Source organism: Pinus tabuliformis, chromosome Q, assembly GCF_031772625.1.
Source record: "Pinus tabuliformis cultivar Carrire ecotype Pingquan chromosome Q, CPIR1, whole genome shotgun sequence".
Lineage (NCBI taxonomy): Eukaryota > Viridiplantae > Streptophyta > Pinopsida > Pinales > Pinaceae > Pinus > Pinus tabuliformis.
Genome location: NC_142296.1, coordinates 157,089,445 through 157,112,175, shown reverse-complemented (window position 1 = coordinate 157,112,175; position 22,731 = coordinate 157,089,445).

Below are 22,731 nucleotides of genomic sequence, written 5' to 3'. Positions count from 1 at the left end.
ACATCACCATGACCATATCCATCTGACTCGTCCCCCACAACTGGGGAGGGAGGGCTCATATCACCCTTTTGACTTCCAGTCGTCCCTGTCATCTATATCCCTCTTGCCATATTCTCCTCCCTTCCGTCTCTCTCCTCTGGACTCTTCAACACCACTTCTACTTGGTGAAGTCCCTCTGGTTTCCCTTTGATCACTTGCATAACTCTTTCTTTCCACTTCTCTGCTATCTGTGCTCTCCTTCATGCTCTTACCTACCTAGCCCTCTGTGAACCTTCTTCATCCATCCCTCTAACAACATCTTGATCCCTCGCTTAGTAGCATTTCTCCCCTTAGGTCCTCCCACCCAGTACTAGGGGTTTACGCTGCCATGCTTAACCCTTGGAAAGGAATCAAACCTTCTTCCACCATTAAACCTTAATCTAAAGAGGCATTTCTTTCAACAACTTCCCTCTTAACTCGGTTCGGAACACAGTGTCGACCTTCGAGAAGGATTGGTAGCTTTTTGTTGTGAACTCGACCACGTTTAGTTCCAGGGTATTTTTGACCCAAAACTCTACTGCTCTCGTTATATCTGTGTCAAGACAGTGGAGCACAATAAGATTTGTGGGAATCCAATGGTGACTAGCTAGTGTCTGTCCTCCCATCTGACCCTTCACTTATAGTCTCTACAACCAATTGTACAACTCCTCTAGTAACTCACCCCAAAAGATCTCGTACTTATCACTTGCAACTTCTGAATATAAAATTTTGTCATTCACTTTAGCAACAACTCGGTTATGAAGTATGGCTTGCTAGGATACAAACCAATCCACTTGGTCGTCCCACCAATTCCATATATCCTTCTTAAAAATACTTGATACCATATTCTAAACCCCCCTTTTTGATTTCAAGTCTTGGTAATAGAACCATTTGTTGGCACGAAATTGACAACAAGGCAGAGACCCTGGGTTCAGGAACAAGGGGCCAACAAGGCTCCACTGTAGTCTAGAGAAACATTGTCATTTTCACCTTATCCAAAGAGGGTAAGGAGTCTCACCTGAGGCGTGCCGCAACTGAAGTTAGAAGGGGTAGAATGAGGTACCAAGGGAATCACAACAAGAAGACGATATTGACTCATAACAATCAGTCATCCACATTAATCCAACCATACTATTCTACTCATATCCTCTTAAAGAACCATACAACTTATATGCATACATTCAAAATTTTTAAAGAACCTGTTATCACTAAGAACTGCAGTTGCATGTATATAAGTTAAGTCCAAAATTTCATGGGTAAAAATGAATGTTAAATGGTTGTTCTCCTATGTTTACCACTTAGGGGTCATGTTCTTCAATGATATTGTTGAGAATCATTTTCAAAACCGTTAGTCATCCTCCATCATGATTGATTAAGACATGTCTTGTCTCGTATATGTCATTTGTCCTTTTCGCAGTTTCGCAGCACCTTTTCGCAGTTTCGCAGCACCGTTTGATTGGCTGATTCTGAAGCATAGTAATGTTTTAGCCTTTTCGTAGCGCCAGCCATTTCGCAGCACATGTCACTGAATTATAACTGTCTGCGCTACGAAATCGCGGATTCGGGGATTTTGCAGCGCACATTCTTGAAATGTCATGTCCAGGGATGAGTCATTGTGTCCGGTCGGATTGTTGTCAGTTTATGTACCTTCCAAGCACTTACGAGGCATCATTCCACCAATAGGTTCAGAGTCATGCACATTAAGTTCATTTAAATGTTCTTGTCATGCATGGTTGTGTCATGATGTTCTATTATTATTACTTGAAGTGGCCAGCTTATATGTTAAGTTATTTGAATTGTAATGAGCCCGAGTTTCTTCTTCAAGAGAGCTGCATTGCAAGCGAGCCTGTGTTCTAAAGTTTGAAGTTGCTTGTCGAGTTGAAGCTGTCGGAGTTACTGTGTGCAAAAGTTTTCAAGGCGTAATGGAGAAGAAAGAGCATCGGTCAGGAAGGTGTCAAAGGGCAGAACCCGAAGGATTAGACTTGACATTGAGGGAGGAAGGTGTTAAAAAGGCCTTCAAAGACGCTGGTTGCTGGAGTTTTTGTGAAAAGCTGAAGGGAGGACACACTCAGGTAACAAAAGAATTTTCCTTGAATTTTACAGGCTTGAGTTCCAAGGTATCTATGTTAGAATTCCCAGTATCTCCTGAGGCTATTGCTAGGGTAACTGAGATTCCTAGAGGAGGGCAGGAGTGGTTCAAAAATTTCAAATTTGATATGAGCCCCTGTAAAATATTCTTGAAGGAAGCCTATGTGAATGAAGATTTAACCAAGGCTGTACCTAGAAGTTATGTTAAGGAGAGTTATGCTATGCTTCTTACTTGTATTCAAAAATATTTAACTTGTGAGGGCAGATATAACAAAGTTTATTCATATCATTTCAAGTTGTTGCTGCATTTCACGGGTAAAGCATCTATAGATCTCCAATTTTACTTGTTTCGAAGCCTCAGTAAGATGTGTGATAAAATTCAATTGAGGAAGGATGATTGTGAGTCATCACTGTTTCATCATGGCCTAGTTAAACTGTTAGTGATGGATGGCTTGCAGAAGATTGGTAGGGATTGGGATTCTTTCATCTATATGGCCGGTTTCCAGAGTAAGACAGGCCTCACCCCACAGCCACTTAGAGAAAGAGAAGAATTAATGGAGGAAACTACTATTGCTGAGCTAAGGAAGGAGGCTAGGGAGAAAAAGAAGGTTAAATCTCAGTTGAACAAACCAGTCAAACCCTTGGTTATTAAAGAACCACCTCAGCCACCTCAGTTATCATCAAAGGAAAGGGTCAAGCAAAAGAAGGATGTTCATGGATCAGCTGAATCTGAAAAAGCATCAAGAGTTAAAACTAGGGGTCAACTAAGCAAGGAGAAAGGTAAATCAGTAGTTGTGGAAGAAAGTCCAATTTCAAAGGCCAGTCTAAGTGACCTACTTGAGGCTATTGAATTTGAGCAGGGAGAACCAGTGCATCTTGAACCCATGCATATTGATTTGACCCAATCTTCTCCTGAGAGCACTAAGAAGTCAAAAGCTTCGAAAAGATTAAGGTTTGATGAGCCTAGTGAGGTTTTTATGTTCAAGCCAAGAAGGCCAGTTACAAGGAAACAAATTAAAGAGGCTGAGAAAGTGAATAAAGAAGAAGAAGCTGTAAAGGAGAAAGTGCATAAAGCAAAGAAAGCTGTAAAGTCACCCAGAACAGAGGTAATTGATGTATTGACAAAAACAGTGGAGGCAGTCAAACATAAAGACAAGAATAAGAAGGTCATCATCACCCAAGGAGGAAATGTGATTGCCATAAAGAGTCAAGTGAAGACAGCCATAAAGGATCAGGTGGGAGCAGCCAAAGAAGAAATTGTCAAAGCCAAAAATGTGATTAAGGAGCGTGCAGTTAGGTATGCCAATTATAAAAGAGCTGTGTTGAAGGGCAGCAAAAACTTAGTGGGTCAGACAGATTCTGTGGCTGATGTATATACCTGGACTGTCCCAGCCCTCAAACAAGCTAAACTCCTCAGACAAATGAACCTGACCCTGAGAGCTAAAAACAAAGCTTTAAAGAAGGAGGTTTCAAATTTGAAGATGCGGCTAGGTCAGCTAGCTCATTGATTTGAGGAAAAGGTGATATTTTCAGTTTTGGTCAATTTTGTTTGAGTTCCACTATTTTGAAGTCATCTAAGTCTTTGGCACCTGTAGAGGAAGTTTGAAAAGTCAAAAGTCCAAGCAAAGGAAGCTTTAGTGCAAATGCATTCCGTTTTAGTAAAAACAGCAGTTTCGTAGCGCGCTACGAAACTGCTGTAGGGGCTGTTTTATAAGAAAAACAAGGAGTTTAATGATGAGGTCAGCAAATTTTTGAAGGAAAAGCCTCAAGGACATAAGGGAAACCATAAAAGACTCTCCTAGCCATTCAGAGAATGATAGATGTGCATTTTGAAAAGGTGAAATATTTTGTTTCTAGCTCAAGTCTCGTTAAAGGTACTTTATGACTGAATTGTTAGGGTTCCTGTTAAGGTTATCGGAGATTTTTGTTTGTACACTTGTTCAGCTCACAAAACTTCCAGCTCATTGAAGAGTATGGTGATATGCGTTGTTTATGAAGAATTAGAGAGCAGGGGACATGTTCTTTAAGAGATGAAGAATGTTGGGAGACAGGGACCGTAAAAACAGAGCACATCTCTTGGTTAATTAATGAGCCATCTGCGCAACAAGAATCCAAAGCTAGCTCGTTCAGTGTATTCTCCTCCAAGATACCTCAACCAAAGCAGATAGAAGACATGTGTCAAGACTCAGAAAAGCATCATGCTACGAGGAGGACAGATTTTGGATTTTGAGTAAATTAAGACCATTTGTAATTACAGTTCAGCAATCATGTAATTAATGAATTAGTTATACAGTAGATAAGGATAGTGAATAGCAACCTTCGATGCTCCCCTCATGCTGGAGGAGGAAGCTCGAGGTGGTTAAGAATGTAGTCCTATATATGAATCAAACTGGGATGTAATAGAGGTTGGATGTTTTTTGGAAAAAAGAGAGTTTATATTGGCTTATGTAAAGACTTGTTACAGTAATATAAGAGACTACTTTGTTCTTCTCAGGATTCATACTTTGTTCAGATGCTCAAGATGTATGTGGCTTTGTCTTATCCTTTATGTTTTACAGCTCTATAGATATACAATCACTCTGAATTCACCTAGTTGCTCAGATTTTCTGTGTATATTTATGAGTTGAGGTTCATTTGAGAAATGTTTTGAGTGTTTAGACTTTACATGCCCTGACTTCCATGAATGAGTAGTTTATAGTTTACTGAAATGGTGTTTGACTCCATGAGCCCAATGGAAGAAATCTTATATTGTCTGTCCAACCAGCAAGTTTATTAAGTTTTTTTATTTCAAGAGTTAGCCCTCTTAGTGTTAATCATGATCAATAGTTTGTTTTGAGAGAGCCCTCTCAGGTTAGGGAGGCTAATCCTTAGCCAAGAGTCTGGTCTGAAATAGTTACATAGAGTCTAACTGATTAGCAGCCATCAGTACATGATTTTGTGATAACAGAACCAACATAGAACTCAATAACATATTGTTCATCCAAACTGTCTCTTTCATTAAGCTTAACATAAGGAAATATGTAAGGAATTACAAGAGGCTCGAAGCCTGATCATCAAGAACATAAGTAAAATAACCTACAGGAACAGACAAGGAACAATTCTCACCTTTCTGCAACTCAATAAATCTCTATCGATCCCTGACTCACTCAATTGATCAACAACCAATCATTTCTCACCCTCCCTTCTGCGTTTTATCTTCTACCTTGTGCTCAGACTTCCAGTTCCGCTTATCTTCCACTTGGATGAATTTATCGTTGGCTTCCTTTGCTTTCCCCTTGCTTGGCTACTCCTGCTCTTCTTCGTCACCTTCCTGCAACTGTCGGTTCACTTCTAGTTCTTGTTACCCCCCTGGTTGTTAGCTCCGCAAACTAACGGTCGTCTCTACCACCTGTCCCTGGCTCTTCTTTCCGCAAAAACTCAAAATAAATGCCCCAACAACATGGGATTTTCTTAATTTAAAATTGAAAATTCCCTTGTCAATATTACTATATTTTTAAACCTCTTGACCATCTGGGGTGGTATATACTATAAACATAATACTTAGAAAGCCTTCATTGCTTCCTTCCAAGGCTTTCTATGAATAATCGAAAAATAATCTAAGAAAATCCCACCTATGGAATGTGTGCAATCAATTTGCGTCAATTTGTTCTCACTCTTGACTCGAAACTCACCAACATATATGTTAGTCCAGTTTCCACGAGCATAAATCACAGGAGCATTACTTTCAATCTCACCAGTCTTCTCCAAATAGCACTCGTGCACAACTTTCTAACCATTAGATGTAGAAAGAGAGAACCGAACAGGTCTCACGTCCCATTCATGAATTTGTTCAAAAATATAAATCTGGTAGCCAATTTTCTAGAGACCCTTCCAATCCGTACCCTGAAACAAAGACTATATTCTCAGCTGGAATTTCACGGTGACATTTACTTCAAACCACCAAAGTTGCTAAAGATATGCCACTTCATGGAACCAAAAACGGAAGTTGTATGAAATGTAAGATTGATTACATTCACGTAGATACTACAACTTTAGTTGACACTATGCTAATAGCTCATTAGAGCTATGTTAGAAGATGTTTGGCTGCTAGCATATAAGTGCTTCAATAGACTTGAATGGAGACCGTTCAACATGTATCATGAAAACAAAATTGAATGTAGGTGTAATGCAAATATAATCGACGCCCAGACTTCAATGCATTTAGGACTCAATTCATTCCAAGTCTAATTCCATAAGATGGCTCTCAATGGTTCACAATCCACTACATTTATAAGAAAAAGAAACAACAACAACGACCAACTTTATTTAATGAATATAAACTAATCCAACACACATAAATAAACAATTGTATTCTAGGACATCACAAAGAGATAATAGATATAGACAACACACAAAGATCAACGCATTTACATGTAGTATGATACCATAAGCTCCATTCATCGCACATAAACCATGCACGGAGAAAATGACCTTCAACGTTTTGTATTCCACAGACTTCAAGCTTCAACAGTGAATGTCCGACCTCCAATTTTTTGTTGGAATAAATTTCGCAACACCTACTCTATCATGTCCTATGCATGCTTGAAGACCATATTCTATGCATTTACAATACTCTCGCAAGCTTGTCATAGTGTGTATCATTTGAAGGAAGGCCTCGACCAGCATGTATGGTGCATAAAATGACTACAGAAGCGTTATAGTCAGACAACAAAAGGAGAATTTTATTTGTCACAATGGAAACGATTTTACCAAGGCAGGTAATGGCAGAGGGAAAGGTTATAGTGGAAAAATGGGACTAACGCATTTCAAGGATCAGGCATATGGAAAAGTGTTGGGTCACTGATTTGTCATCATTTTCAATACCATCCACTGCACCATTTCACTCATTTACCACCATTTTCACCATAATTATTCATGATGTGTCACTATATGTCTAAGTGGTTACTTAACATCATTTTCCTTTATTTTTATTAGATTAAGGATAATTTTGCATGGTTTTAACTAATGACAATTTAACAAGTTCAAGTTTTTCCAGTTTTTTCAATTTTTCGTAGCTACCTCCATGGTTGAGGTAGTATCACTACTCTAGAACGAAATATGGCATATGGACATTGTTTCTAAAGGTTCCAATATGGATTTGTATTGGTCAAATACCACCTAGCTTGCACCTATGGACCTCCAACATCAAATTAAGGGAAAAACACAACACTTTTGACCAGTCAAATTCAAACGTGTTTTATGAGCAAATGAAAGCAAATATTGCAAAAAAAAACATGAGTTTTGTTCAGAATGGGATGAATTAATTTCTCTACGAGTCATTTTCCCAAATTTGTTACCATTTGAGATATATTTCAGGTTCTTTGGAGCCCTATTTTGCAGGTTGAGTGAGAAAACAGTGCACCCATGTGTCAATAAACACCCAGTCAAGCAAACAGAGGTTGGAATGGATTGTGCTTCATCAAATGCATGGAAAACATGTGTTCATTCAATTATGATATTTAGCCATATGAATCTCCATGAAGTTACATTGTAACCCTTATATAAACATTCCATTGAAACAAAGAAGAAGGCTAATTTTCTGAAGCATATAGTGAATTGCTAAAACTCTATTTTTAGTTATAAAGGAAGACATTTTAATTCAAATGCGTGGCTGAGTGTTGATCTTGATTCACAACCATATGCTTGTGGGGAGCCCTTGCAAGTAGTAAGGTTCTATTTTCAATTTATCAATTGTGTTCTTCAATATATTTTCTTATAACTCAATTCATTTCATTATTATTGATAAATAGATGCATCTGTTAGAACATTTTTTCTTTCCATCGATATCAGATTACATAGCAGAACTTGATTGATGATTCATTACTTATTTCAAAATCATATAGGATTGAATTTATCAGTAGTGATAATTGATAGAATTATGTACTTAAATTGGGATTCAATTTTGTAAAACAAAGTTTTATTTACAGTTTGCATTCATGGTTGATTTATAAATTTAAGAGAGTGAAATTCTTTTCAAGAAAGGCCTTAATTTATTCATGCAAGAGTGAGTTGTGTAAATTCAATTTTCCTTATTAAACACAATGATAGACATGCAATAGAGTTTGAAGATTTTCAAGGATTAAGTTTATTTTTGAGCGTGAGGTCGTTTTTCTAGACAAATAGTTTAATTGTTTTCTTTTTTAGTTTTATTTAGATATCATTTTCATAAGCGTGTGTTCATTTTTCATATAGTTAATCTCAATAATGAATTCAATCATATACATTTCAATTTGAATAATTAAAGGCTTCTAACACATATAGTGCACTTACACTTCGTCAGTTCACTGATCCTGGTTGATAATTCATGTAACAATTTAAGACAATCAAATTGACAAACATTTTGGCACCATTGCTTTGGAAGTGTATATAGGAGTCCTTTTCTTTTCACTAAAAAAAAACTTCAATCACCTACCATCCCCACTATATCACGTGGTGCAGTAAGAGCCACACATCCACATCATGAATTCCTATTTTTTCAGGTAGAAGAAGAGGTAAAAAAAAGGTTGAAGAAATGGATGGAGACAATGACACTGAAGAAGATCCTTTTGTATTTCCCATTCAAGAAACTGGTATGAATTTTCATATGAAGAACATCACTCCATTCGTACTTCCTAACGTCAAAGGTATGATATCAGAATGCCCGGAAACCTTTCTTTTTGAATTTGAAATAATTTGTAGATCTTATGGTTACTCATTACACATTCAAAAATTGAATTTGTTTCCGACAACATTGAAGGATAGAGCTCTTAAATGGTTCATGACTTTAGGAACAAATTCTATAAGGACATGGGATGATATGAAAAGAGTATTTTTGGAAAAATATAAAAATTATTGCATACACCATGACCTTAGAAATCAAATCTTTAAGATGAACCAAGAAGAGGATGAAATCCTAGAAGATTTAGTGGAGAGATTTACTTATAATACCAAAAGATCTAAATTGCATAATTTAGGATCAGACACATTAAAAACTCTCCTACTAAATACTATAAGGAATGAATGGATTGATATTCTTAACCTGGTGGGAGAAGGAGATGTCTCCCAATTTTCATTTCAAGATATTTGTGAATTGTGCAAGAACATAAACCAAAGTATGGAAGATCCCCTCAAGATCCAGTTATGGAAAGAGTAAGTAAGTCGACATCAAAATTGGTAACTCAAACTGAAGTTAACAATTTTCTAGACATTATTGATAATTTAAATGAACAGATTGATATGCTAATAATGCAAAACAAGAAAAAAATTGAGAATGTTGCTTCATTTATATTTTACCCTAAATGTAGAAAGAAACATGATTTGTATGAATGTCCACTTGATAACATTAAAATTTGTAAAATTTGTGCAGGATCACATACTATTGAAGATTTCCCATCATTACCAGGGTTGAAGGCAGTTTACCAAAAGGATAATGGAGCGAATCAAGAAAAAGAGAAACTATGTTATGTAGCTCCAAGAGGGCTATGACAGCCTCATCAACCCAATATGATGCAATATCCTTATGCACAATTTCAAGGTTATGCACAACAGTCTCAAGGTAATTGGAATACACCCTTGCCTTGGCAACCTTGGCCATCCCAACCTCAACACCAATCTTGGAAACAAAGTTGGCAAAGGCCCTACAAAGGAAATCCACCATATCCTCAATCTTTTCCTCACTATCCTCAATACCAACATCAATGTTATCCATACCATTCACCTCCACCACAACATCAATATCACCCTAAGTTGACCACAATTCAACCTTTCCCATTACCACCCACACAAGCACCCCAAAAATCCATTCCCACTCCACTACCTGCACAACCATTTCATATCCCCAACAATAAAACACCTCAATCCACTTACAATGTTGAGGTATTGCAAAATGATTCACCAACTACCATTGAATAACAACAACCATAATCGATAAACAACAGTTGTTGGAACCTGAGATTGAAAAGTTCCATGCATGCTTATCACCAGATTCTATGAATGGGAATGACATCTCTAAAGACTTGCATGGCATGATAGCAGGAATCCAAGGAAGACAAGATTACACTGAATCTTGGTTTAATACAATCATTGGATCCTAGTACTAAATTCTTTAGTATTTTATGACATCATCTCAATCAAGTCAGTTGATCTCTCATACACTGGTACATATCAAAGAGCATCTTTCCAACCTGCATATGAGTTTATCTATCATCTTGTTACACATATGGTTCCATTGGAAGTATTAATATACTTGAACGAGATTTATTTTTCAAGTAGAGTAGGACGTATAAAAAATAAAAAATAAAAATAAAAAAGCAAAGAGAAAAATAAGTGTTGTTGTGAAAATCAGCTTGTTGGTGCAATTGGACATGAGCTTTGCTTGAAAATCAGGAAACTGACAAGCAAAGTTCACAATAAGTTCTGCAATTTTATGATGGTTTCAATATTTTATTATGGTTCTTCAGATCATTTTTGGTTCTATGCTCAAGTTGGCTGATGTGGGATTCCTTAAGGTCCACCTTCCAACAAATCTTGTCCCATCAACCTCAACACCTTATCTAGGATCAAGATCAGAGATTATTTACAGTGCCTTGGAACTTGGATACATCAAAGGAAAGCCTCCTTGTTGCTTGATTGTCAGATCTTGCAGGTGAACCGACTTCAACACATTCATTTGTCCCTATCAAGATGTACCCGGGTACCTTGAAACTCATTTACATTATCGGTGAGTTGTCTCGCATTGGTTAACAATTTTCATCAGTAATCAGTAATCCAATGATTTCTTTCCATGCTCGAATTCAACACATCCATTCACATGGTAAGAATTGTACCATGATTTTTGGTTTTGGATGAAGATTAATGGTTTTATGGAATCAACAACAACTTGCAACAATATATTTTATTGGTTTCTTGTAGCAGCATGTTCATCTTGTTTTCCAATAGCACCATGATGGAACCATTACAATGCTTTTTCATTCATTTCATTTTCAAGCAAAATAATAAAATTGGGCCTATTAAATTCAATATGCATTATGTTTCATGGTTTCTACTTCAACATGCAGGACACAATCAAAATTAGCAGTTCAAACTCAGAGAAAGCAACTCTTTGCAAAAATTGACATTTTTCTGCAACAGCTACAGAAAGTTGCAGTTTCTGCAGCTATTGCTGTAACAACCTGTTTTTGCTGAAGCAGCTTGTTCCAGAGGTGTTTTTGGCACAAATATTGCACGAGATTGGAGCAAAAATAAAAAATTTCTGAGCTTTTAGGTTTTCTCAGAATATGGTAAATTGAGTAAGACGTGGGCATAATTCCAAAAAAAGCGCAATTTTCCAGGACTTTTCAGCGGGGTTTTAAGGCGGATTTTCATTTTTCACCACTGTGGACATATTAGGCACCAAATTTCGGTATTTTTTCACATAAGTGTCTTTTCTTCATCAAAATGGGATTCTGAAGGCATGTGGTGGTAAAAAAGGTAAAAATACACCATTTCCCTTTTGTAGCACTCAATTTGGCTTTAAAATAAGTTTGTGGCATATGTTTTTGTGCAACATTGGATGGCTTGAAAAATCATTTTTAGAATTTTCAAAAGCTCAAGATTCAAGAATCCATTTGCCGGTAGAATGGTTTTATTCCAACATCTATAGCTCCTACTTCAGCATTTCAAGTTCTTCAAAAGTTAAACTTGAGGTTAAAACTTGCATAAGGCTTTTTAGTTTATTAAAGATTTAAGAAAATATGATGAATAACCGCTTTTCCATCAACCATTACTAGCCACCATATCTTTCATTTTGCAAACCACTCATACCATCAACCATCCCTTCCGCTTACTCATTTTGACTAAATTTTCCTTTGTTTAGAAAATAATTATTTATGGAAACAATGTAAACTCAACATACAAGGCTGCAATAGATGAATTCAAAAGTTGGGAAATGAAGACAATTTCAAGAAGTAGCTTGGCAAGTTTTTCTTACTAAAAGTTTATTTTGGAATCAATAAGGAAAGTAAAATCAAGAATATGAAACCATAATACAACCTATGCTTATGGTTTTGTAAGATGCATGGAAGAGGATTGGAAATTATTCAATTGAATACAAATTTCTTTTCATGAGGCATTAAGGCAGGTTGTCACATCAAAAGTTAGAAGAGATGCCGACATCAAGATGCTCTTTCTAGCAATTGAAGGTAATCAAGCAACAAGTCTTGAGGACCAAGCTTTGATTACTTTGAAGACAAGAGGTATGGCATAGTTAGAAGTTGAATGGGTAGTTGAAAGATATGCTTCATTAATGAGGACTACTAGATCATTTCATGGGTATTATAATTTAGTTGTACTACATATTGCATTTACCTTTGAGAATGAAGTATTGGAATGGTTTGAGGTTTTTGGAAAGAGACACATTTATACACTTGAAAATTAAGTCCAACATCATATATCAAGTATAAAAAAGCTTCAGCAATCAAGGCCACTTACATCAAAAACCAGTTTTGTAAAGATATTGTCAAAATAATAAAGGTAACATTTTATTTCTTTCTTTGAAGTAAACTACAAACCATAGAATATATAGACATTAAAAATATATCTCACTTATGTTGTATGGCCTTTTTGAATCTATCATAACCTAAATCTATTATATCTCATCATATCCTGTTTTTCAAATGATGAGTAGGCTACAAGGGTGAAGAATTCATTTGTTTTTTTTCACCTTGTTGGCTTGGTTTTGATCCTTTTTCTTGACTTCATAAAGCCACTCCATCCATCCATTCATATCAATAATATTTTCATTTGTGCATACACGTGTTACATGAGCAACAATGTTACAAGAACCAGACTTCTAAGTTAGATTTCCAATAATTATATTATTTTTATGTTTCTTCATTAAACAAGTTAAAATGTGTTAAGTTGCACAATTTGACATTTTCTAGCAGTCTCCAAATTCTGAAGTGAAATCACAGGTTGATGAACTTTGAGTAGTGGCCTAGCAAAAATAGAAGATGGAGGATGTAGTAGAAAGGTTGAGAAATGATATCTACCATTTGACGTAACAAAGAATCACTCTTGTCACTCTAATATGTCAATCAAGGCCTTGGTCAGTGGCATAATGCATAACAAATTTAAGTACAAAGCATACAAGACAACTATTCAAGTTTGCTAAGAAATGGTGTAATAAAGTTAAGTCATTCCCAAAGATACGACTAGCCTACGTAGTTAACTGAGGGGTTAGAGGGGGGCGGAGCCTCCCTTTTGTTGCGTCGATTGCGTAGAGGGGGGGTCATAGGGGATTTAAGGGGGGCGGGTAGGCCCCCTCTACGAGGTCCAGGGCAGCGCCCCAGGGAAATTTTTTTGGGACCCTATATTAGGTGGGATGAACCTACCTATGGTTTTGTGCATGGTTTTAGCACATGGTTTTGGACGTGATGGTTTTTCGGTCCATGGTTTTTGGACACGATGGTTTTTGGTCCATGGTATTGGATGCTTCAGCATGTATAAATATGTATTGTCACATTGAAAGGAACATGATGAAAAGTCAATCTGGTAGTCTCGGTTTTTGGATCCAGTGGAAAATCTCTGTGTATATGTGTTATGCGCTCCCATTGTTTATTTTTTGTGTTTTAGAATTCGTATGCAGGTAATTTATGTACGGGGTTAAAACCGACATTTGGTATTAGAGTTGTTTTGGCTTCAAGGGGAAGCCATTGTTGCTGAGGGGTTTCGCTCAGGCCTGTGGTAGACCCTGTTTAGTGGGAGATCTGCGGGATCAATTATAGTGGTGAAAGAAGATGGCGAGCACTGGAAATATAGAGATTGAGAAATTTATTGGTCAGAGTTTTGAGTTATGGAAACTCAAGATGGAGGATCGATTGGTGGATAAAGATCAGTGGATCACGGTAGATCCAAGTACTAAACCAACGGGAGTGTTCGATGAAGAATGGAAGAAGTTGGATCGGAAGGCAAAGAGCAAAACATGATTGTGTGTCTCAGATTCAGTATTGTTGAACATATCAGGGGAAGCTACGATGAAGGCTTTATGGGACAAGTTAGGGAATTTGTACCAATCTAAGTCTCTGGTGAATAAACTGTTCCTACGAAAAAAGCTGTATAACCTGAGGATGAAATATGGAGACTCGGTGATAGAACATCTGAACGCATTTAATATTGTGGTAAGTTAGTTATTATCTATTGATATTAAAATTTTAGATAAAGATAAGTGCATTAGTTTGTTGTGTTCTCTACCATATTTGTGGGATAGTCTAGTTATTGCAATAGGTAGCAATGCAAATGCCTTGCAATTTGATGAAATAGTCTCATCCTTGCTGATGGAGGAGATGAGACGGAAAAATAGGGAGAGCCAGAATGGTGATACCTTGTCTGTACGAGGATGGTCCTTGAACAGAAACAAAAATAATTCATCAAGTGGGAGATCTAAATCTCCAGGAAAACCTGTAAAAGTGGTTTGTTGGAAATGCGAAAAGGAAGAGCATTACAAAAGGGAATGTAAATATAAAGCTTCTGACAAAGGAAAGGGATCTGATGATGCTCCTTCTGCAGAGGCGAAAACCACCTCAGATTAAGGTGGGGATGTGTACTTGGCTTCTTCAAGTACACATGTAGATCATGAGGCATGGTTGATTGACTCAGGTGCATCCTTTCACTTCACTCCCCATAGAGAGTGGTTTTGCGAGTATGAGAAATACGATGGTGGTGATGTCTTCTTAAGGGATGATAGGAAGGCTAGAATCGTTGGTCGTGGAAAAGTAAAGTTGAAGTTGCAAGGTGGAAGGGTTAGAACACTTCCGGGTGTTTTGCATATTCCTGTATTGGCCAGAAATCTGATTTCTGTAAGCAAGCTAGATGACACATGTGTAAAAACAGTGTTCGAGAAGGATACCTGCAAGATGATTTAGGGAGCACTGGTATTGATGTGTGGAGTTCGGATTGGAACTCTGCACAAGCTGCAAGGTAGCATTATTGTTGATGGGTGCAACAGTTGTGTGGTTCCTGAAAGTGGAGCAGAAAACCTAGTGGTCTATGGAGAGATGACCATGTTGTGGTATCAAAGGCTTGGAAATATTGGATAGAAGGGCCTTCGAATACTCCATGGTAAAGGTATGGTAGAAGATATGAGTAATAGCTCTCTGGATTTTGATTTCTGTGAAAATTGTGTATATGGGAAGTAGAATCGGGTGAGTTTCCCCTTTTGTGGTAAGAGGGCGAAACATATATTAGAGCTTGTGCACAGTGATGTGTTTGGACCTGTGAAGGTTCCATCACTGGGTAAGTCTACGTACTATGTATCATTTATAGATGACTTCTCAAGGAATACATGGATATATTTCCTTAAGAAGAAATATGAAGTCTTTGACAGGTTTAAAGAATTTAAGGCTCTGGTGGAAAACCAAACAGAGAAGAAGATAAAGGTACTGAGGACAGATAACGATGGAGAGTTTTGCAGTAAGGAATTTGAAGAATTCTGTAAGAAGTGTGGTATAGCATGGCAGAAGACTACTCCATATACACCTCAGCAAAATGGAGTTGCAGAAAGAATGAACAATACGTTGATGGAAAGGGAAAGAAGCATGCTCAGTGGTGTCGGGTTAGGAGATGAATTCTAGGTAGAGGCGGTGGAGACAACATGTTACCTCGTCAATAGATCACCTTCATCAGTGTTGGAGGATAAAACTCCACAAGAGGTATGGATTGGTAAGTAACCCTCTCTTTCACATCTGAGGGTATTTGGATGTGATGCATATGTACATGTTCCAAAGGAGAAATGAACCAAGTTGGATAGTAAATCTGAAAAGTGCATCATTATTGGGTATAATGATGGTTTAAAAGGTTATAAGCTTTAGAACCCAGTAACAAGGAAGGTTGTGTACACCTGAGATGTGGTGTTCAGAGAGGTAAAAGATGTTATTAAACATGAAGTCCAACCAAAAGAACCTGAGAAAATAGAGTTTGAGCTAAAGGAGGAAGAATTAGACTCTACAGCAAAGGAGGAATCAGAAGATGAAGAGCCACAAACTCTAGGTGTGAGCAGATCAGTTCGAGAAAGAAGGTGGCTAGAAAGGTATAGTCCATTTTCTTTCTGTTCAAATTTTGCTTTATCTATTACTAATGATGATCCCAGAACTATGAAGGAGGCAGTAGATTGAAAGGATGGAAAACTCTGGAAAGAGGCCATGGTTGATGAAATGGAATCTTTACACAAAAGTGAGGCTCGGGATCTAGTGGAGTTGCTGGCTAGAAGGAAACCCATTGGCAGAAAATGGGTGTTCAAGAAGAAGACAAATGCATAAGGAAAGGTGGAGAAATACAAAGCTCAGTTGGTAGCAAACGATTATTCCCAGGTGTTGGGAATTGATTTTAGTGATATTTTTTCTCCTGTTGCCAAGGTAACTTCTATTAGATTACTTTTATCTGTTGTTGCTGCTTTTGATTTTGAGGTAGAACAGATGGATGTGAAGACAACATTTCTCCACGGGGATCTGGAAGAGGAGATCTACATGAAGCAACCTGAAGGCTTTGCAGTGAAGGGTAATAAAGATCTGGTATGCAAGTTAAAGAAGTCTTTGTATGGGTTAAAACAGTCACCAAGGATGTGGTATTAGAAATTTGATACATTTATATGGGGACTTGGCTTCACCAGAAGCAAAGCAGATCACTGTGTGTATTTTAAATTAATTGGTGACTGTGTTATTTATCTGTTCTTGTATGTGGATGATATGTTGCTGGTTGGAAATGACAAAGAAATTATCTAGGATTTGAAGACCCATTTGTCCTCGAAATTCGACATGAAAGATCTTGGTGTTGCAAACTATATTTTGGGCATGGAAATTAAAAGAGATCGGGCGAAGAGGAAGCTCTGGTTAAACTAAAGGAACTATGTCGAGACAATATTGCAGAGGTTTAATATGCAGGATAGTAAACCGGTGAAGGTTCCTATTCCTGTAGGTTCAAAGTTATCTACTGAAAATTGTCCCAAGACACAAGAAGTGGAAGAGGACATGTCCCGTGTTCCATATGCAAGTGTAGTCAGTAGCCTAGTGTATGCGATGGTCTGTACTAGACCAAACATTGCACATGCAGTGGGAGTATTGAGCAGGTTTATGTCAAAACCAGGGAAGGAGCATTGGACAACAGTGAAGCGGGTTTTCAAGTATTTGCGTGGCACTAGTGATTATGGTTTGTGCTACCAAGGAAGACCAGGATTGGACAGAGTTTTGGATATCCGTGGCTTTGTTGATGTAGACTGGGTTGGAGATCTGGATCAGAGAATATCTACAAGTGGGTATGTGTTTAACCTATTTGGAGGTGCATTTAGTTGGATGAGTAAGAAACAATCTGTAGTGGCACTATCAACTATAGAGGCAGAATACATGACAGCCACTCATGTAAGCAAGGAAGCAGTTTGGTTGCAGAGATTATGTTCAAGTATGGGGTTAGTACAGGGAGCTATAAGGATAGACTGTGACAGCCAAAGTGACAGAAAGGTGTTTCTAGTAAAGGTGGACACTTTGAAGAATACTGCAGATGAATTGACAAAATCTGTGAGCTCTGAGAATTTCTCTTGGTGTAGAGAAACAATGGGCATTGCAGGGATGGATAAATGACTAAGCTCTCTTGTGGCCACCTGTGGAAAGAAAACAACAAGTGGGAGAATGTTGGGTTGTGTTATATTATTTCCATGACTAGTCCACATAGTTAACCCGGGGTTAGGAGGGGGGCGGAGCCCCCCATTCGTTGTGCTGATTGCGTAGCGGGGGGAGTCTTAGGGGGGTTTGAGGGGTGCAGGTAACCCCACTCTATGGGGTTCAGGGCAGCGCCCCGGAAAATTTTGGTTTTGGACCCTATGTTAGGTTGGGCAGACCTACCTATGGTTTTGTGCATGATTTTCGCACATGGTTTTGGACGCGATGGTTTTCGGTCCATGGTATTGGATGCTTCGGCATGTATAAATATGTATGTAACATTGAAAGGAACATAATGATAAATCAAGCTGGTAGTCTCAGTTTTGGGATCCATGGGAAAATCTCTGTCTATATGTGTTTTATGTGTTAAGCTATCACATTGTTTATTTTTTGTGTTTTAGAATTCGTATGCAGGTAATTTCTGTAGGGGGTGAAAACCTACATTCTGTTCAAAATTCACTGACAATAAGAATGTCAACTCCCCTCTATGTTGTTTTGTATCTAAACATTGTTAAGTGCATGATCAGTGATAGATCAAAATAATTCACTTTAGTAGTTAATAATAAGAAAACCAAAAAAAGTTATCATATTCCTAGTTGAGGGTACTGGCCGCCTCCAAAAGAACGTCCACCTTGTCCGTTATCTGCCTCTTGCTCTGTCCAGTTTCGATAGGGATTTTCTTTTTAGTTTCCTTAGCCTTTGACTTTTTAAAACCTACAATTTTCCCTTTGTTTATTATCAGGTCCTTTAATGGGACATTGTCCACATCTATTACTTCTTTGAAGAGATCAAGATTTTGTTTTAACTTTATCTTCAGCCTTAATTTGTTTAAGGGTCTCATTTGAGGTTATTCTACCCCCTTTGAACATTTGAAACAAGGAGGGTTGTTCTTAATCAGAGGGTTCAATTTTAACTTCTTTTCCGTTGGTTTTCTTTGGTGGATGAGTTTCTCTAGGGGAACTCTCAATGAGTGGCTTCTCAGCATGAGGGGAATTAACAATAGGATGAGGATTTTCAGTGGGAGGGTTAGTAGTAGGCTGTATTTTCTTAAGTATTTCACTTCTTCTGGCATAAACATTAGGAATTGTAGGAGGAGAGGATGAGGGAATATCTTTCTCTTTTCAACTTTGGGTTTCAGTGGTGGAGGCTTATACCTGAGTTTTCATGCCCTGTTGGGTACCCTTTTGCCTTCCTCGTTTAGCCTTAGGGGGCTGGGGTTGAAACCCTCCCAAAAGCATGAAATGATTCCAAGTTTTGCCAAATTTGGCCAATTTATTCTCAATTAAAATCTTAATTAAGGATTTTTGATAAACAAAATGAGGGGATGGGCCTACCCTAGCCAAGAAACGAGTATCTATGTGCTTGAGACTCTCCAATAAATAAAAATAGGCATTTATTCTTAATTGTCCTTTTAGATGAGATAAGAAATGAAAATGGTATAGAATTACCTAGTTAAAACACCCTTCACACGTGAAATATGACTTGGTAATGCATAGAAACACATGCCATTTGTCCTCCAGCCAGAATCTCTACACCCCTACCTTCCAATTTCTATCGTTGAACTTGACTTTCAAGAAAAATGGGACATCAATCCCAGCTAGAACGCGACTTCTAAAAACCTTTTCCCCATCCATAGGAAGAGTTGTAACCTCTGCAATTAGTTCCTTTGTAACCAAGAATGAACGCCCTTCTACCTCCACACAGTGATTGTCAAACCCCCGGGCGAATGCTCGAGCCACAATGTCATAGTAATCGTTGCATCGTTGGAAACATTCTTGCCACCTATCCCACTGGAATTGTTGTTGTATATTTGGGAAAATCTCTAGGAGGTCAAGACCTTTAGGTTCATTTTTGTTAAGCTTACCTCTTTTCCCCATTATCCCTATGGTTTGGAAATTGCATAGATGAGAGATCGAGATCCAACGCTATATCTTTACTGATTAATTTGAAATGAACAACTCTCCAATGGAAGACTAACAAAACTTACAAATGACAATGAAGGAAATATTATGCGTGATAACTAATGAGGTTTTTAGGCGGAATAACTTATTGATAGGTGAAATGATATTTTAACCCTTTGATAATTACAAAAATCACATCAATGCCTCTTCGGTGGTGGTAAACCTTCATTTCAAATGTATCTTTTAGCTCCAGATTATTTGTGGCATGACTGGGCAATGATTATTGTGTCGCTGACGTGGAATGTGTTAGTGCAATTCAAAAATCGAAATTCAAAATTTTAGTTTGGCATTGATATTCTCATTATCAGCCAATACCCATAACATTGACACTCCCATTGTCAACTCACTCCTGTTAAAAAAAAATTGAACCTAAAAAACGTTGATAGTCCCATTATCAACATTTCTCCTATTTATTACAACAACAAAAAAAATCCGTTGATTCTGAAACTGTCAGGGTTTCTTAAAAAATTTCAAACTCAAAATAAAATGTGATAACAACTGGCTTCACGGGGATGTTGTCAATCATGGATGGCAGCAAGAACCCCATAGACCAAAGGCCTAATCCATTGGGATATTTCCAGTTTCTTACCTGAAACATGCATCTTACTTTTTGAACTTCTCTCTAACTTAGTCGAATCATTAGCTGAAATTAAACCAAACCAACTGAAAACTGTACTATAATGTGAAAGCTAAAAATTGTTTATTATAATCGAATCCACACTCGAACTTTGGTTTCAACCTGAACACCAATTGTTGAAAACTGAAAACTAAAATGCCAAAATGGAAGGATGCTCCATCTTGTGAGCTTATTTATGTACATTGTTCCTATTCTAACCAATTGAATTTATCTTTCTTCAAGTTATATGAAACTTCCAATGTAACCAATCTAACATCTAATTTGAAAACCAGAATCCTTGATTATAGTTGATTAAAATAAAAACTTGACAATATAATGATAGCTCAAAATAAACTTGATCTTCACAGTGAAACCATGGTTGAAAATTTGAACTAAAAAACTCTTCAATATAAATGGCTACAGGATCATCAAAGTCATAGATGCCATATCTTTCTTGATCTTCAATGTATTATGTAATTTGATTATCATGGTTGAACTTTTCATGCATGTTTTCTATTTCAAATTCATAATCCAAAACAAAAAATTCCCCACTCTCAATAACAGAGGGAAGCAATATGTCTTTTCATTGTTGTTGAGAAGAAATTCCAAAAGAATGATCTTGATATGGAAAAATTTGTTGATCCTCTAAGATTACAAGCTCTATCTGAATTTCCTTGGAATACTCTTCTAAGAAATGAATCTTTTCTTTTGAGCTACATTTGCATGACTTTAAATAAGAGGACAAAAATGCAGAATTTTTTTTATCCACTTCACCATCAGTATACCCATCATTCCATTCTCTAAAACCTTGAATGGAAACATGATCTACTACAAATTATTTTTCTCCATCCATGTTTCCAAGAAAATAACCCAAAAGCTTTTTATGGATGTTATGGACTTCACAAACAAACATTCAATCCAATTTTTTCACTTCCCTTGGAATGAATCATAAAATAATCTCATGTCTACATCTTCAAACCTGGATTTAAGAAGATCAGTAAAGTCATGAAAATTTGCGATATGTTTCAAAGTCAGCCTCAAATCATAACCACTAAATTTTGGTCCATTTCTCATAAAGTATTCATCTTTGAGTAGATTATTAGGAAACCCAGGAATACCTGTAAAATCTAAACTTGCATACCTTAAAACAGTGGCAGCAACATCTGAGTTCTTCATTGGCCTAGTGAAATAGACATTGAATCATTTAAGCTATGAATCCTTCTGACAATGGAGTTGCCATGGAATCTTCTAACTCTAGGTTCTTGAAAATGGAGTCGCTAGAGCAAACACCTTGCAGCCAAACTGATATACAAATCTCTGTTTTCCCTTAGAGATTTGATTTTCAACAATAAAATTGTCTCGGGAAAATATGCATTTTGCTTCTTGGCAATGATGCCAAAACGTTATCTCTTAGAGGAAACCCTGACTATGCAAAAACCTCGAAGGTAACCTCGAACCTCTTTGAGGTTGAAATCTGACCCTTCAACTTGGAGAGGGATCTCTCCCTAAACTCAACTACTCAAAGTCACTATAGTAGAAGGTTTGCAATTGAGTCCTATGGCTAGATTTATTGAATAATGATTGAAATTCAGTTGGATTATGTGAAAACACTACCATTGGGCGTGGAGTCTAACCCAATCATATTTCATATAAACATCGTTTCAATGAGCAAAACACAAAAGCAGGATAGTGGTAATTCCTTTGACACTTAAGTGATTTAGAAGAAGATGAAGGAAATTATTGTAAGGGTTAAGTGAACAATAATTATTAATGTCCGAGAAATAAATAAACAAGAGCATAAAATATGAATCCCAATCTCATACACTCAGTTTTTTAGACATGAGGAAATATAAAACATAGTGAAAGATAGACAGGGAAATACAACACAAGAATTTCTGCAAATGCTCATGAACATTGTTTTCATTAATGATCCGCTAAAAAATACACAAGGATGCTATATCTCAAATAAACATCAACCCTTTTTTCCTTCTACATTTCTTTCTTATATAATCATTACAATAAATAATTACAATTATCCAAAAATAGAAATATAAATATCTTAGGTACATGCATCTGAAAATATCTTTTAAACATATCAAAAATCAAAATAACTTGCTGAAAATTAAGTTGAAAATGGGGCTGAGAAAATGTATCATGATTATTTTCCCCTCATTGTAGATCAACCTTGTCATCCTCCAAAAATGAGTTTTTGTTTTACTGTTGTTTTCTCGGTCATCAATGCTGCAATGCGTTGATGTTGCTAATGCAATTCCTTTATCTGCCTCAACCGATATTTTTGTTGATAGGCCGACTGTTAGTGCCCTTCTATGCAAAATTAATTGACAAT